Source organism: Aquila chrysaetos, chromosome 10 (genome assembly GCF_900496995.4).
Source record: "Aquila chrysaetos chrysaetos chromosome 10, bAquChr1.4, whole genome shotgun sequence".
NCBI classification, from domain to species: Eukaryota; Metazoa; Chordata; class Aves; order Accipitriformes; family Accipitridae; genus Aquila; species Aquila chrysaetos.
In genome coordinates, this window is record NC_044013.1 from 29366271 (window position 1) to 29384483 (window position 18213).

Here is an 18213-nt window from a genome sequence, read left to right on the forward strand (position 1 = left end):
GAGGCAGGGCCGCCCTCTCATTGGGCTTCGGCGGCGGCCTGGGGACCGCCCCGCCCTGCCCCTAAAAGAGCGGGGGGGGCGGGGCGATGCCGGCGCGCATGGGCGGTGCCACCTTTCCGGTGCGCGAGCGGGGAGCGTTAACGGTCCGCCCTGCCCGCCTCCTCCCCGCCGGCCCGCCCCAGCCTTCGGTGCCCTCCTGCATCTGGGCAAGGGGCCTTCCCCCTTCAGAAAGCCCTGGGCGGGGATCTGGGGGCCGAGGGCCCGGCCTGGACTCGGGGAAGCTGCCTGGGCCCTGCCCGGGAGCGGCCGGTCTCTCTCTCTCTCCCCCCCCCCCCCCCCCATTCTCAGGGAGAAGCCCCTCTCTCGCCCCACACAGGCCAGAGGAAGCCTTTCCGCGTCCCGAGGGACAAAGGCAGGTGGAAACCGACCGGAGGCGCGCGCCCCCGCCCGCCCCCGTCCTGCTTCGCTCTCCCCAGGGGTGTGGAGGAAATGCAAATCGCGGGCTTACCAAGCCCAGCCCTGCTTAAGCGACTGACACCGTGCGCCTTTCTTGGCCGCGGGAGCTCCCGCCGCAGCGGCCGCCTGGGCCATGGCTGAAGCGCGAGTGAAGGGTAAGCGGGTGGGCCCAGCGTTCTACCATTATGATTCGAACCCTGAGGCAGGAGGGCCCAACCGCCCGCGTCAAGAAGCCCACCCAGTGGCTCCACTTTAACCGTCTGCCCTGGAGCCGGCAAACAAACCTTCCTGTTGAGCTGTTTCCCGGTGGGTTTGGCTGGTTGTTAGGGCCGGCTATTAAGAGGGCTTTTTAAATACGGTGCTTCCCAATCAGCTGTTACCTCTCGGGTGGAAATCAGCAGGGGAAGCTGCAGGTGTTGCTGCAGCCACGTCCCAGAGGGACTTTTCCATGTGAGTGAAAACGATTTTTTTAAGTCGAAGGGAGGCGAAGGAGGAAGCTGCGGAGCAAACCGGGCAGATTAAAGTGCTCGGGGCAGGAATGGCACTTTGGGGCAGCCTTTGTCGTGGGAGGTCCCGCTAGCTTTTCACGCCTGCAGGGAGTCTACGTGATGGTGGTGTCTGGTTTAATTAAAACGACCTTCCTCGTTACTTTAGGAACTTAATTACCGCTCCACTCACGCTTCAGGGCTTTGGCCAAGGAAGATGCCTGAGCCTTGGACGCAGAAGTGTGATGTGGCAGCGGGCCACGGGCAGGCTGCAGGCAGGGCTGGGTGGGTGGTGGAATCAGTCCGGCAGAGGGCACGGTAGCCCCGCACAGGGCCTGCCCTGGGCCTGCGGCTTGGAGGTGCTGTTTCAGTCGGGTTTTCCACTCGTTTCTTCTCCCCGGGCCATGTGTTTTAGCTGAACCCTGCAGCTGGGAGCTGGAGGGGGTGTTTGTTTGAATTCCCACGTAAGGAAAGGTGTGAGGTTTTTCTCGGTTTACATCTGCGAAGCCAAGACTCATCTGCAACGCTCCTGCTGTTTCTGTCCACAGCTAAATCTGCAGAGAGGAAGTCAGAGTGCTGAACCCACCGGACAATATCCTACAAACTAGGAAAGGAGGAAGGATGGCCTTTCGGGAAAGGGGTCTTCCCTGCCCGCAAGGCAGATGTGGCACACATGGGGCTCGTACAGCTGCCCTACACCACTCGCTTCCCTGTCAGCAGGTGCTGTGCCAGGAGCAGGGACAGTGCTGAGGCTTTTCTCCTGCCCTGGGATCCCCACCCTGAGCACAGGTGTGGACCCAGCCCTGGGGCTGCAGGATTCCTCTGACAGCCACGTCCCCCCAGCTGCAGTTTCCTCCACCGTGTGGTATAACCCACCGCAGGAGAAGTCTTATGGTTCAGAATAAAATAGAAGAAATCTCAGGAATTGTGTTTGTTTTTAAACAAGCTCCTCTGTGCCTCCTGATAACACCACTTCCTTATCCTCACCAGGATGGTGCAAGGACAGTGATTTTAATGCTGTTAAATGATTTTAAGATGTCTGTATGAATGGCTTTGTGTGTGCTGGAAAAGTACCTGACTGTGACCGCAGGGTTGGTGCGACTGTGGTGCTCATCCGATGTCCTGTGCTGCCTGAAGGATTTGTCCCAGGCATAGGAGGGTAGTGAATGTGGAGTTACATCATCTGATTCTTTTTGGCATGGTGTTTGGTATGAAGACTATTACCATCTCTAAAACATCCATAACCAAATACACAAAGAAGTTAGAATTTCATTAAATTAATGCCACCAGACTAAGCAATCTTTCTTCTTGTAGCTTTTTTTTTTCTCTCTCATGTATATGGCAAAAATGTCATTTTTTTTCTAAAGGCAAATATAACAATAGCTAGATGTGCGTGAGGCTGTATGTTGTAACTTCTGGTGTGTCTTTACAGTGCAGCTTTACATCGGTTACATATCTCAATCCCTGTAATTTATGCAGCTGATGGTTAACTTCATGACTTAATTCTTTACTATGCCTTTGAGCTTCTTGCTCAGTACATTAATGTGTAATGACTCAAAATTATGACATTTGGTGCATGTAAATCCAGAATCCTGTTACTGGCCACTTAAATACACATGGATTACTTGTGTCCCATTTCCAATCCAATAGTGAAAGCAGATAATTTTAGAATCTGGGCTCATTAATTGTGCATTACCCAAAGTCTCTACCTTTAGAGCAGCTTCAGTGCGAAAGCAATGTATTTCATGTACCTGGATGCTAAAGTAGTGTGTTTCAGATTAGGGGGATAACAAGGTAATTCCACTGAATGATTAATTTGGGGGCTAGAGTAATTATTGGTAATTTTAGGTACACACCACACTTTAGGTATATACTTAATCTGTCATTTAAATCTCTTTATTTTACATGCGTTCAGGATGATGTCCAGGTAGCACAGCGCTACGCCAAAGAGCTGTTTGCCAAAAAGATGTTTCCCCATTCCGCGCTCGCCCGCCCACGATCTAACACCAAGCAGGGCCAGGTTAACTCAGTGGCCACCATCCATGTCGTCACATGGTTCTGGGCACCGTGCCCCACAGAAGCTGCCGCTGTCCCATGCTTTCACTTATTGCCTCCAAACAGGGGCTTGGTGCGTGGGTTTGGAGCTCGGCGCTCCCAAACCAGCACTGCGAGTCTCAGCGGTGCACTTTTGCTGATGCTTTCACACCCCTCACTCGCTAATCTTTGCGATCCTTTGCCTTGGGTATCATGCCACTAAGTATGATTCAATTTGTCAACATAGCTGCCTTATGACTTTTGTGTGTTTTAGCCGGTCAGCCCATTTTGTACAGTCACTCTCCATCAAGTGGGATCACATGCGACAGCAGGAGCGGTTGGAAAAAATAGCTTATATTTCACCCCGGATAGCTCTGAGGCTGAAACTTGGTCACTCTTTTCCACTGCCCCAGTTCAGCAAGGTAACGCATTACAATGCAGTGCCTGTAGTTAAGGTGCATTTATAATACTGGTTCACATCAGTTGCATTTTTTCGTTCCCTGTAATTTACATAGCTGAAGGTTAAGTTCATGGCTTCACTGTGTATTATCCCTTTCAGTTTCCTGCTCAGGATGGGAATAGCTCTAAGCACATCTTTGTCCAACAGCCCGTTTAAGCCTGTGTTTATAGTGCATTGTAGCCGGTGGGGCGTATTTCACCCGAGTGCCCGCGTCTCCAGCGTGCCTGGCTGGCTAACTTCATGCACATGTGAACACGGCGCCTAAGAGCACATCGTGGGAGCAGAGGTGACTTTCCTTTGAGGAATTCACAGCTTGTCCCTGCTTCCCACCCTAAAATGGCAGCTTCAGGAGGCAGGCTCCATCTTGTGCCCAAACGTCAGTTTAGGCAGTCTTACTCAGGATGTAAAATTGCAGAGTGTGAACTTAAGTCCTGCCTGAGCCGAGAAGGGCAGATCTGACTCCTCCCAGACATTACTGCTTCCCCATGGGCTGTTGTGGTGTCATTTGTCACTCAGCTCAGAAGAGAAACGACCATCACCACCACTTGGACAGAGAAGGACTGAGTGCACGGCAGGGGTTCCTCAGCTTCCCGTCACCGTTGCCATGGCAGGGGCTTGCCTGGAGGTGGCATGTCATCTCACCGAACCCCAGCCATGTAACAGTGCAGTGTCTGGTCCACATCTGATCTCGGCTCTCCACCACCCTTCTCCCGGGGTGACACTGCTCGTAGCAGGGCAGGATTCACGCTGTGAGATGCCATGCTCCCACCCAAGCCCAGAGACCCGGACTCCTGCCCGCAGCCCCCTGCCTGCAGCCCCTGGGCCCATGTATTGAAAGAGGAGATTGGTGTGCCATCCCCAGCGCCCACTCTGAATACAGCTGGTGGTGTGGAGGCCATAGGAGCTTCTCACCTCCATCCCGCCATGCCTTCAGGGCAGTTGGTTAACACTGCCTAAGGGAAGCAGAAGAGGAAGGCACAGCAAAGGATGGGAAGGGATGGGAGGGCAAGGGATGGAAAGGGAAGGCTAGGGAGGGCAAGGCAAGGGATGGGAAGGCAAGGCAAGGGATGGGAAGGGAAGGCAAGGCAAGGGAATGCAAGGCAGGCAAGGGAAGGCAAGGCAAGGGAAGGCAAGGCAGGCAAGGGAAGGCAAGGCAAGGGATAGGTATGCAAGGGATGGGAAGGCAAGGCAAGCAATGGGAAGACAAAGGGCACCTGAAGCACCCTGGCCAGGTCTCCCAACCGCATTTGGAGGTCAGGATGGGAAGTCCCACCTGCCCTGATTTTTCCCCACCTCCCAGCCCCATGCACTCCCAGCCAGGAAGTGGGCCCTGGAGGGGCAGCAGTGATGCCCAGGGTGGGCAGCCTGATTCTGGAAGCCTCTGGGAGATCCCAGAGGCGTCTCCACTCTGAACTGTGTTTGGAAAAGGGCTGCAAACTGAGACCTTGGAAAGTCTTGGTGTGAAGACAGAGTGCTTAGCCGAGGCCTCCAGCCCCCCCAGCATCTGTCATGGGTGACAGCAGTGGTCCTGACACCAGGTCTCCTGACCACAGCGCTACTGGGACTTTATCCCTGACCCCTTCTAGCACAAGCAAGCGATTATACTTGACCACTTGCTTCCCAGATCCACCACTCTTCATCATGTTTCATCAGTGGCTGCTGGATTCATGGGCCCTGTAGTGCCTGCATGGCACTGGCCTGACCAGTGTGTGTGGTGGCCATCTCCCTTGGGATGGCTCCTGGGCTGCATGGTCTGACTTTATTTACCTTTTCCTAACGAGATGGGGCTGCAACTAGTGGGCCAAGTGCCGCTGTCATGCAGCAAGCTGAGTTGTGTCATTCTTCTGTGGTTGAGGGCAAACAAAAATACCATGGTGCAGAAAACAACGCTGGTGATGATGACTCGTGTCCCTGCAATGCCACGTTAAGCTTCCTAAACACAGACAGCTTTTTTTTTTAAGCAAATGCTGAACTTGCCAAGCTAGAAGCCTCGGAGGACTTGCAAAAGGCCTAGAAAGGGAAGATGCTGCCAGTCTCCTGGGAAGGGACTGCACACTCAGCACAGCCATGGCTGCCTTAGGAGGATGCTGCTGGGAAAGCGGACATGGAAGCAGGGTTAAACTCAGCTGCTAGATGGAGGGACATGGGCGCTGACACATACGATCACAGAAGACATGCAGAGCCACGCATTAAAGCCAATCCTATTTACTGGGACAAAACCAGTTTCTGAAGGATGCATTCATGTCCCAACCGTGAGCTAGCTGTTGAAAGGTCTTGTGGACTTCTGCTGCATTGGCTGGTGATGAGGCAGGAAAGAGAGGAGGACCACAAGGAAACTGCTTGCAGTAATGGTATGAGGTACCGAGATGCAAACTCTCAATAATTTGAGTCATTCTCCCACATCTGGATGCCATGAAGCATCCTCACAGTTGCAGGGAGCTCTGTGAAAGCTTGGACTGCAGGAGGGGAGCTGGGGCAAGCTTTTGGGGCAGGCAGCCCCACTGATGCCTGAGGATGGGCTGCAATTTAGGATAAATGCTCAGGGCACTCTGCATCTTCTTAGTGCATGACAGGTGACTTGTTGAGCACGTAACTGAGGATTTTATTCTAGGATAATTACTGCATTCAGCTCTGGGGTCCCCAGCACAAGAAAGACATGGACCTGTTAGAGCGGGTCTAGAGGAGGCCACGAAAATGATCCAAGGGCTGGAACACCTCTCCTGCAAAGAAAGGCTGAGAGAGTTGGTGGTGTTCAGCATGGAGAAGAAAAAGCTCCGGGGAGGCCTTATTATGGTCTTTCAATAGATAAAGGAAGCTTATAAAAAGATGGAGAGAGACATTTTACCAGGGTCTGTAGTGACAGGAAAAGGGGCAACGGTTTTAAACTGAAAGAGAGCAGATTTAGATTAGTTATAAGGAAGAAATACTTCACCATGAGGGTGGTGGGACACTGGAACAGGTTGTCCAGAGAAGTTGTGGATGCCTCATCACTCTAAGTGTTCAAGGTCAGGTTGGATGGGGCTCTGAGCAACCTGATGTAGTGAAAGATGTCCCTGCCCATGGCGGGGGGGGGTGGACTAGATGATCTTTAAAGGTCCCTTCTGACCCAAACCATCCTGTGATTCAATGATCTCAAGCATGTGCTTCCCTTTAACTCTCACTTTCAGCAGATGACTTATTTCCTTGTCAGTCCCCTCTGCCACTCTTCCAGAAATCATCTGTCTGTGAGTGGGAGCCAGAGCTTCCTGCCAGGACAAGCTGCTGGCAGCTGGATTCGGAGCAGAAGTGGACAAGCCATACATAACTAGGTGATGTCAAATTCCACTTTCTGTGGGGTGGTTTGCAGAAAGATGAAAAAGGAGCCTTTATGTGGCAACCAATCCTTTCAGAGAGGAGAATATTTCCAGCTTATGAAAATTTCTGAGCCTTCTCATTTTTTGTCCTGCATGGCTTTTTCCTCTTCTTCACATAGAGATTCAGAGCCTGATGTAGAGTCCAGATTATCTCACAACACGTACTTGGGACTAATCACGGGAGTGTGAATTTGTTGCACAGGTAACTTGACAAACAAGAGCAAGTTCTGGGAAATACAGCCAGAGAATAAACTTCCTTGAAAAATTGTTTCAAATTGAAAAAGGGGAGTTCAAAAGAGCATCAGAGAAAGGGGAAGCACATCATTTGGACCGATTTTTTTTAGGAAAATGAAGTGCTGTTTCCCTCCTGCCTTTATTCTGGTCCCTTGAAAACCCATAAATGAAAAATATTGCTGCTGTTTGTTAAACAGCAACAGTTGGGGAACAGCCAGGGAGTAAGCTGGTCAAGCAGCCCAGGAAACAGGTTATTCTGTAGAAGCAGCTGAACCCACTGGTGGCACCAGACCTGCTCTAGCCATTTCTCTTCTCATTCAACCCTGATGATGCTCGAGGAGTATTTCAGTGAAGGCAAGCAATTGCAGGGCCATTGCTGCATCTCCTGGGTTGGCATGTGGGACCAGAGAGGATGGGAGTGTTTCCACTCACTTCGGAGGGCTTTAGGGTAGGACGGGAGGTAACGGGTATCGACCCAGCATGACGACTGCTGCTCTCAGGCCAGAACAGTGGTTCTCTCTGCTCCAACGGGCTCAGATTCGGCTTTGCATTGATTCAGAGTGACCCCTGCCCCACTTGCTAAGGAGCAGGGCTGAGTGTTTCCAAAGGAAAACTCACATTAAACTCTGCCAGAAGGCTCTGGCAACCATATGGAGCTGGAAGGGGGGGGGGGGGTGCCAGCCCTGACCTTTATTGTATGGAGGGCACCGCCGCTGACCCTCTCTCTGCCCCTCTGGGGTGGCTGTTCCCATGCAGCTCAGGTTGTTCCACACAGCGCTCAGGGCTCTCTGCTAAATAACACAATTAAATCCTTGAGTCCAGGTTTTAGTGTTTCCATGTGCTGCCAAGTATCTTAATCTGGGCTGTTTGGGGAATTTTTATCCCATGGATCCCTTGGTATGCCTGGAATGTTTGCTTTTCCTACTGTGTGCTGTGTGTTTGAGGCACTCCTGTAAAAACAAGGGCTTCCTGCCTGCCTTGTAAATCTTTCCTTGATTGGCAGAATTGCCTTCGGTGATTAATCAAGTGGCAAGCCAAAGCTGACACCCTCGGGGAGCTCGCTCCTTGCAAATGCCTTGCACATTGATGAGAGACCTGAGAGGGGGACCAAGAGAGCTGGCCGGTCTCCAGAGCCTGCCTAGGAGACCCATGTGGTGACACCGGTTTTCGGTAAGAGCCTGGGAGAGGAAGAAATAAACGGAAATTCCAGTGAGCTAAGGAAATGCTCCAGAGGGCCAGGACTTCAGAGGCATTTTCTATTGTATCATCAAGTGCACAGCTAAAACATGCAGCTCTGCTTGAAGGTCTGCTCAGTGGCCAACCTAACCTTCCCACCTTGGGCTGGGCTGGGGAAGGGCGAGGTTTACCCCATGCACGGATGAAGGTTTCTCCAGGAGACAGGCCCAGGACATTGTAAAAGGGGAGACTGCTGAGAAGACCAGGGCTGCCTTGTTGGTGCATGTGAGCTTCATTCCCCTTGGAGGCTTCTAGGTGTCCCAGGCTCTGCCTGTATGTGATACAGGGGTGCCAAGTTAACTCTGAAGAACAGGTCACCTCCAGAACAACAAAAATAGCTCCAGCATCCTGGCCAAAGGGGCTCTAATTTGCCTCTGCTAATGCAGCTATTGCTCTTCCGACACCTGAACTTGCTTGCCAGCACCGTTCTTGCCCAGAGCTGGCTGTGGGATTCCTGAACTGATGCTGTGTTGTGCAGGGCAGACATGTGGACCTGTCCCCAGAGGAGGCTCACCTTGGCAAAAAAGCTGGCTTATAGAGCAGAGCTGCAGGCTGCCAGCCACAGGGCCAGCCACAAACTCCTTGCCATAAGCAAGACGACCTTCAGCATGGGAGTCTGGTGGAGACTTGCCACCAGAGAGTTCAGTACCCATGGTTTTCAAATCCTGGTCTTCCTACTTTTTTCTTTGCTTTTTTCCATTGCTAGAGGCAGGATCTGTGCTGTGTGCCAGGGGAGGGACACTGCCAGGACGAGAAGGTCCAGGATCAGAGCACTTAAGGGTAGTGTCACAGCTGAGCAGGCAGCCGAGGAGGATCTGTACATCCATCCCAGCTGAGGTGGGGGAGGAGGGACAGGTAGCAGCACAGCAGTGCTGGGGGTCACATCCCCGCACAGAGCAGCTGGTGTGGCTGCTCCCTGGAGCTGAAGTGTAGAAGGAAAGAGCATTTCTGCCATGCACAGCTGTGACAGTCTGGGCAGAGTAGTCCAGCGTCTCCCTGCTCTTGGACAAACTGCTCCCAAGGCCCTGTCTCTGTTTATCCTGCCAGCTAATAAATAGGTGCTAGTTATGGGTCCTCCTGGAGCCCATCTCTCTACACCTGTGACCCCCTGACAGATGAGACCAGAGGCAACATAACCTGTGGGTTTATCCCTGTTGCATCTTTCTCAGGCAGCGTTGGGTTTGAAGATGCTGCTGCCTCACCCTCCACCTCTACACCCTGCTTTGCCTCAGCTGTGTTTCCTCCATAAGCTTGCTGGGCTGGAGGGAGCTATAGAGGGAGATGCTCTTCACCGTCCCCTCTCCACATCTGTCCCAATGCTACTGCAGCCACTCTCACGATCATCACCATGCGAGGCAGGAGAAGCTCAAAAACTCATGACGAGGGGTTCAAGGGATGTTTCACAGCCACTTTGTGTCCACGCAGCGTTTGCCAGGAGCTGCATCTGAGTAAAGGCAGGTCCTGCTTGACCAGCCTGATCTCCTTCTATGACCAGGTGACCCGCCTAGTGGATGAGGGAAAGGCTGTGGATGTTACCTACCTTGACTGCAGCAAGGCCTTTGACACTCCCTCTCATGGCATACTCCTTGAGAAGCTGGCGTCTCATGGCTTGGACAAGTGTACTCTTCACTGGGTGAAAAACTGGCTGGATGGACGACCCCAGAGGGTTGTGGTGAATGGGGTGAAATCCAGTTGGCGGCGGGTCACAAGTGGTGTTCCCCAGGGCTCGGTGTTGGGCCCCGTTCTGTTTAATATCTTTATCGATGATTTGGATGAGGGGATCGAGTGCACCCTCAGCAAGTTGCAGACGACACCAAGTTGGGAGGCAGGGTCGATCTGCTCGAGGGTAGGGAGGCTCTACAGAGGGATCTGGACAGGCTGGATGGATGGGCTGAGGCCAATTGTATGAAGTTCAACAAGGCCAAGTGCCGGGTCCTGCACTTCGGTCACAGCGACCCCATGCAGCGCTACAGGCTTGGGGACGAGTGGCTGGAAAGCTGCCCGGCAGGAAAAGACCTGGGGGTGCTGGCTGACAGCCGGCTGAATATGAGCCAGCAGTGTGCCCAGGTGGCCAAGAAGGCCAACGGCATCCTGGCCTGTGTCAGAAATAGTGTGGCCAGCAGGAGCAGGGAGGTGGTTGTTCCCCTGTACTCAGCACTGGTGAGGCCGCACCTGGAGTACTGTGTTCAGTTTTGGGCCCCTCACTACAGGAAAGACATTGAGGTGCTGGAGCGTGTTCAGAGAAGGGCAACCAAGTTGGTGAGGGGCCTGGAGCACAAGTCTCATGAGGAGCGGCTGAGGGAGCTGGGGCTGTTCAGTCTGGAAAAGAGGAGGCTGAGGGGAGACCTTATCACTCTCTACAACTACCTGAAAGGGGGGTTGTAGTGAGGTGGGTGCTGGTCTCTTCTGTCAGGTGGCTGGAGATGGGATGAGAGGAAATGGCCTCAAGTTGCAGCAAGGGAGATTTAGGTTGGATATTAGGAAAAATTTCTTTACTGAGAGGGTTGTCAGGCATTGGAATAGGCTGCCCAGGGAAGCGGTTGAGTCACCATCCCTGGAGGTATTAAAAAAGTGTGTAGACAGGGTACTCCATAACATGGTTTGATGGGCATGGATGATGGTTGGACTCGATGATTTTAAGGTCTTTTCCAACCTAAATGATTCTATGATTCTATGATTCTAATGAGCCCTCCGGTTATGCAGCCATGTATTAGCAGTGACCAACCTAGTGACACGCTCACTGTCACAATGCTAGGGGATGTTCAATACCTTCATGTCTTGCACACTGTTCACTTGTGTTTTCACCACAGCTCAGCTCCTGGGCATGGCTCAGGTGTTTGGATGAGGCTGGCACCAATCCCAGTGTTGACACAGACCTAGTCTGTCCTGTGCTGCGTGGCATCCTGGCCACATCTAATTTATTAACACAGAGTAGCTGGGAAGTCCTCTGCACTGGTATGAGACCAAGTAAGCAGAAGTGAGCATGGTGGCAGAGTCCTCAGCCAGGGAAGTGCTGGAGGCCAGTCTCCCGCAGACCTCAGACTGTCAAAGAGGTGCCATTTCTTACCAAGGCTTTTCCTACCATCTTCCTGAAGTCCTGCTGGATTTCAGCACCCACAGCCTTCTCCTGGACAAACTGGCAAGACACAGAGCGGATGGGTGGTCCACAAGAGGGGTAGGAAATTGGCTCACAGGCTGTGCTCAGAGGGTGATGATCGATGGTTTTGATTCTGGCTTGCAGCCTGTTACAAGCAGTGTCCCCCAGGGATCAATACTGAACCCCACGCTGTTCAACATCTTCATAAATGATCACCCTCACCAAGTCTGCTGATGACACCAAACTGGGTGGTGAGGTGAACATGTTAGAAGGGAGAGCCGTCTTACAGAGAGACCTGGACAGGCTGGAAGAGTGGGCTAGCAAGAACTGAGAGAAGCTTAATGAAGACAAGTGCAAAGTCCTGCACCTGGAACGACATAACCCAAGAGCCCAGTACAGGCTGGGACCTTTGTGGCTGGGGAGCAGCCTTGCTGAGAGGGACCTGGGGGTCCTGGTAGACAACAGGCTGAACAGGAGCCAGCTGGAAGCTGCTGCAGCAACAAAGGCAAGTCAGATCCTGGGCTGCATCTGCAGGGGCATTGCTAGCAGAGATGAGACTGGACAGGGTGCTATATAATCTCAGCTAGGCTCCCTTTCCCACGAAAGGTTGGACCAGATAATCTCTCTGGGTCCCTTCCAACCTGGGCTGTTCTGTGATCCTGTGATCCTGACCTCCTCCACTCCCTTCCCTCCCTCCTTTACCCTCCATGTGCAGTTTCTGCTGTCCCTGCAGGGCACAGCCAATGCCCTGAGGAGTTCATTCATCATATCTTTCTCCCCTACCCCCACCCCTTTTTCCAAGGTTTGTAGGAAATGCGTATTTTTGAGCTCCATGTCTCTACGGGTGCAATGGGGCAACGATTTCTATCTTCACCCGATGGGATGGGCTGACCGCTGCACCGACAGCCTCCCACCCCAGCCACATTACTCACGTCTCCCAAGCAAGCCATGAACAGCTCCAAGAGTTTCAGGGGCAGATCCAGTGACTCTCCCAAGCTTTTGTGGCTCCAAAACTGCATGCTGTGCATGCTGAAAACACCATGACAATTGTCAGCTTTGGGCTTCAAAAGGAGAGCAGCAGGGAAGCTAGGAAGCCCATTGCCATCTGGTGGAGGGATGCCCACCCCTCTGTTTGGGTGGAATGCTCTGCCACAGAGTTGTGTGATTCAACTCCACACTGTGACAAGCTGCCTGTGCCGGTGCCGGTTCTCATTGCGCAATGAAACCTCGTTAGACGCAGCGCAAGCCAACCAGCTCCTCCAGTGTTCCACAAAGAGCAATAATGTTTTAATGCAATGCATGAAGATAGCCAGCAATAATGCTACTGAGCCTGGTCTCCAGGGTTTCTCTTTCCCCCCAGGGATGCCTGGAGGCAGGCTACCTTTCCCCAAGGAATGGCCCCCATCCTGGAGGACCTCAAGGTGACAGAAATGCTGCTGACCTCCCTCTTCCCCTCTTCCGGCGGACATGGCGTGATGCATGCCAAGAACTGACCTCTGGGGCATCCCTCACCCTCTCTGCCCTGCTCTGAGTCTCGTCCCAGTGCCTCTCCCTTGACACTTCTTTCTCTTGAGAAGCGCTCATACCCATCTCCTCCTTCCATGATAGCTGAGCAGCCCCTGAAGAAATGGAGGCATCATCGGAGCTTCAAAGAGTTTGGCCGTTTAATTGGTGTACTGATAAGACATCATTATCTCTATGGCATTTAAATGGAGGAAAAAAGGAAGATACTTCCTTGCTTCCTTCATCCATCCATCCATCCATCCATCCATCCATCTTTCCCGCTGTATATTCCATATTCTGCAAAACAAAATTTGTCTTTACGATTTCTCAGGCAGTTAAAAACCTGTTGCTAGCTAAAAAGACCAGCCTAGCTGCCCTGAGAAGGTCTGCTGGAGGAGGAGTGTGGTGAGGGCTTTGGGAGAACACCTGGTCTTTCTCCTGTCTGCTTTTGTTATTCAGTATTTGCATGAAAATTTAAAAGCAGATTGCCTGGTGGCTGCTGCCTCCCTTATTCCTAGTGCCAAGCTGCTGTATGAAAATGCCTCTTGCTTCTGCAGAGGAGCTCATGAAACAGCAAACAGGGCTGTGCATTCAGCTCCAGGACCCCACACAGCTGTCTCCCCCATACACAGGAGGTGGCCACAGATGTGGGTGCACCAGGACACACTCCTTGCACCAGGCACCGATTCGCCCAGAGCAGAGCTCTGAAGAGTGGCTGGTGCTTCTGCTCTCACCAGAGAATGGGGAAAGCAAAGTCCTCCCTCTGAATCCCTATCTCCTGCAGCTTCTGAGGAAAGGGCAGATGGTGGCAGGGATCCGATGGGAGCTGCTCTGGGAGGCTTTGGTGCTCTGGTTCAGCCCCACTCCCTCCTCTCCTGCTGGAGCCACGGGATGACCCACTGTCAGGGAAGTGCCTAATTCGATGTCCCACTCTGTGGTGGAGCCCTTTTCCAGCAGGACAGGAACACCGCACTTACACCAGGAGCTTGGTACCCACCATGGCTGCCCCAGAGGGTACACCCCAAAACCACAACGTGGTACCCAGAAATAAACGGCTGCTCCCAGGCTGATGCTGTCGGAAGCACCTGCCCTTGTTATCCCTTTACTTTCCTCCTGTGGGTAACGCTTTGATGTGGGAGCACCTCTGAGGAAAGCTGCACGGCATGGGGTAGGATTTGGGATCCTGGACACCCCGTGTGTGGAAGCCAAATTCCTCCCATAAAGTGGCCTAAATCCCTCTAGACAGACCATCAGGTCTCTACCAGAGCATGCAGGAGGCAGGCGAAGCAGAAAGAAGGCGATGAGTTCCTGCTGCATTTGGGATCCTGCGATGAATAACAACGCCTGCCCAATGCTCTCCTTCCCACTTCTTATTTCACTTAGCCTGTCCATGCATTGGAGACAGCTATTTGGCAGCCTACTCTGTAAACATCATCAATAGGTACAAGAGTCAACAGCCCTTTTCTCTGCCCCCAATCACCCCAGCATGACTCAACCAGGGCTGCTCTTCCAGGATGGATAGTACTCACTTCTTCTATGTTTGGGAACACAACGCCGAGCTGATTTTGCCCTGGCTGTGTCCCCCGGCAGGTTATCCTCACAAGTGGGAAGACGCAAAGCTTCCTTAGGGATCCAGATGTGTGTGCTTATTTTCATCACAAAAGAGTGGTGGGGAGCAGGGTGGCTGGTATCCCTCTGCCCCTCTGGGTGCTACACCTAAATTAGGGTGCTGACTCTCCGTTTGGCCATGGAGAGGGGGTATGGACAAGGAGGCCACAACTCCAGAGCAGAGACAAGTGGGCAAACGTGGCCAGCGAGGGGACACTGCTTATGGCCACTTGCCCATGGCACTTTCACGGGTGGCATTGTGTGACCCCACGCTCCCACCCGGCGCCGGGGCAGGAGACAGAGCTGCCCCCTCTCCTGGCAATACCAGAGCCATGGAGGGGGGGTGGGGTGTCCCTGCCAGCCCTCCTGTGGGCAGGAAATCACACCCGGCGCTTCACATTTCTCAAGAAAGCGAAAATGCCACAAATGTAAGAACATGGCCAAATGGCAGCGAGGGGCTTTGCTATGGAAATGCCAAGCTGTGTCCCCCGGGGCTGGTGGCTCCTGGCATCTCACTGGGCCATGGCGGGTGGCCATGCTCGACCTTTGTTCTCCCTGGCATCTCCTTGGCAGATACCGGCAACTGAAACCAAAGCCCCAGGTCCCACCGTGCCGGCGCCGGCAGGTCAGGAACAACGAGCCCCTTTCAGGAAACGGGGAAATAAAGGAAAGCAGAAAAGGACAATTTAAGATCCAGGAATGGAAATTACTCCAGGGGTTTAAAATGCAGAGAAGAGGAGGAGGAGAAGAGCCCTGGCCCCTTTCTGATGGCCACGTGGCTTTGTCACAAGTTTGCACGTTATCCCTCATGTTTCCTACCTTACAACGCGGTTTGGCCTGTGCAGCGTGTTTAGTGGGGCTGGAGGGCACAGAGGCATCCAGCCTTGCTGCCTCCTTGCTGGGCTCCTGCGGTGACAGCTTCCCAAAGGCCGGACAGGGCTTGGGGCTGTCCCCACCACCAGAAATCGGTTTTGGTCCTGCTGAGCAACTGCCGGCGCCGGCAGCAGGGATGGCTGGGAGGGTGGAGCTGCAGCACTGCAGAAGATACCAGTGTGCACACTCAGGATTGCATCCCTGACTGTGTCATGCTCATGAATCCATGTTATCCCGTGGATGAGCAGCAGCCCCTGGGGGTTTTTCCAGCCACACTTTTCCTCTCCCCAAATTCCTGAGAAGGGGCTTTGTAAACACACCTGTGGCATCACCTTCCTGGGTGTCTGATTGATGGAGATCTGTGGCAAAAGCACCTACCCATGCTGGGGAGTGGGGATGTCCCCTGGGTTACCCAGGTGCCAGTTTTGGGATGTCCCAGCTTCATGGCAGGCGGTCCTGCCCTGCCCTAGGAGAAGAGCAGAGCACCCAGGACAAAGCATGGTGGGGGGAGCAGGAGCACCCCAACCTTGTGCGATCCTCACCTGGGGTCAGACCCAGCATCCCCCCAAACAAGGCAGAGTCTCGGGACTCTGGCTCCGGGACAGACATCTGAGGTGTGGAGGCAACCTCCTCTTTTCCTGGAGCGATGGGGCAGGTAGGAGCAGTGCTGGAGCCATGTCTCGTGGGAATGGCTGCCTGTGGGGATATCCCTATCAGCCTTTTTCCAACAGGACTGGTCCTGGTCCCCCCATTGCTCTGGCTGAGCCCCCTGACTGAGGCTGCTTGGGTTTCCCCTTGGCAGGAAGGGATCTTTCCTCTCCTTCCTCCATCAAGGAAGAGCCGTATCAGTCACCAGCTCACGAAGGAGCAACAAAAGGAGTGAGGGGACTGGGCAAAAGCCAAGAGGACCCCGTTCCCACCCACGCTCTCCCCAGGAGTGCTCCCCCTCTGAGTCATGGCTGTGGGAAAAGCCACAGGAGTGGGGTTCACCCTGTCACACAGCAGCACCCCAGGCCAGGCATCCCCATGGAGGAAGGAGAGGAAAGATCCTCTGCAGAGCTGGGACACTCCCAAAATGGCACAACTCCCATTTCAAGTTGCTGGAGAGAAACTGGTATCAGAGGATGGGGAAGAGGAGTCGTTGATCAGGTCCGGTGTCTTGTGGGGGTATCTCCAGGGATTGGAGCGCCCGGCTGGGATGCTGGGTGGAGAGGAAGAGCCTTGGTGCTGCCTTTGCTCCCGGCCCACGGGGATGCAGCATCCTGGTGCCCTCACACCAATCCTGGTACCGGGAAACAGTACAGGAAAGACACTTCTGTGATTCCTTGAACTCCAGCTCTCCTTCCCGCCTGGTTGCACTTTGAATCAGGAGCTTGGGAGAGAAGCAGGTACCTGGAGGGAGCTTTATACGGCAAATCGCCATGGAGTGGTTTGGGGAGTTCAGCATCCTGCAGCCCAGCAGCAGGCCTCGGCGGCTGGAGGACGCTCTCACCACTGTGACCATCGCCCTGGGAAATGCACTGAGCCCAGCCTAAAGCCAGCTGCAAACCTCCTCTCCATTGTGGGCACCTGCCCGCAACGCCCCAGTTATTCGGGCTCCGTATGGCCGAGGCATTTTGGGAGCCACGAAGACAGCCGAGGTGATCTCATCCCGCGAGTATTTTCTTGGCTCATTCGTCTCACTCCAACGCCTCGCCGATAAGGCTCTGCGGTGAGGTCAGTGGGAGGGTTTTGCATTGCGGAGTCGTGTGTCACCCAGGGAGCCCGGGACATCGGCACCTGCGTTCGCCCGCCGCTCCCATGGATCCAGCCAGAGCCACGAGTCCCTGTCCCATGGCACGACCCCAGCCGGGCTTTCCACCCACACGCTCCCACCTGGGCCGGCCCGGTGTGGGGCTGCCGGCTGCTATTCCACCTTCTCCAGGGGAAAACGAAAAGGTTGAGGCTTTTCTTACCTCCAGCATTAGAAAAAAAAGAGGAAATTCTTCAGATCACTTTCCAAAGGGGTGTTATCAGCCCAGGAGGGGTTTCCTGCTGCCAAATATAGAGCAGTGTTAAGATAGGAAGGGAAGCAGGATGACGCAGGCATATAGATAAGGCTGGCGGATGAGCTGGGAGAGGCAGCCTGGCTGCCAGGGGGAGCTGGGCTGGCTCCCTTGGGGCTCAGGGTGGGTCGCCCCATCCCCTTGGGAAAGAGCAGGGCAGAGCCACAGCCGGGTCCCTTCAGAGGTGCTGCTGCCGGGCTTGGTATATCAGAGTCTGTCTACCCACCCACCCACCCATCCATCCATCCATCCATCAATCCATCCACCCGGTGCTGGGCCTTGGCTGGTGTTTCCAGGCTCAGCATGTGGTTGGGGACACAGGGACGAGAGCTGTGCCCTCCTCGCCTCCCCACGAAGGGGTAGACCCCTCGCTGGGGTTTCAGGGTCTCGCCCACACCCACAGGGCTGGTGCCAATTCCCACTTCCAAAACTCCAGCTGGGTGGATTTGACTTGTCACTGGTAAAACTGGGCTGAAAAACTTGTTTCATGAGCCCTGTTACTGTTTGATGAGCTTCTGGGCACTAAGTACAGGCTCAGGACCTGCCTGGGTGGGGATGCTATAAGGCTTTGTTAAGCCCAAATCCAGACCGATCATGCCAGAGCCACGTTCTTCATCTCTGGGTCTGTAACGGGGTGCTCCTCTTCCTCCAAGCACCGACTCCTTCTCCTCGTGCACCTTCTCTGCATGCTCCCCTGCCTTTGAGTCCGTTACCTGCTCCACGCTGGGGATTTTTTTTTTCCCCATTTTTTGGGAGAAAACCCAGAGGGAAGGAGCCGTGCCTGCAGCTCCCTGCCTGCTATCGCATCCCATGGCTTTTGGGGTGGCCC

At 53.8% G+C, this 18213-nt stretch overlaps 1 long non-coding RNA gene across 1 annotated transcript; it reads left to right on the forward strand.

The window, feature by feature from the left end:
* Nucleotides 1–87: 87 nt before the first annotated feature.
* On the forward strand, nt 88–1862 carry LOC115347701. The gene is made up of 2 exons (XR_003925580.2): nt 88–611; nt 1490–1862. It is a non-coding gene; the product is annotated as an uncharacterized LOC115347701 (long non-coding RNA).
* Nucleotides 1863–18213: the final 16351 nt, after the last annotated feature.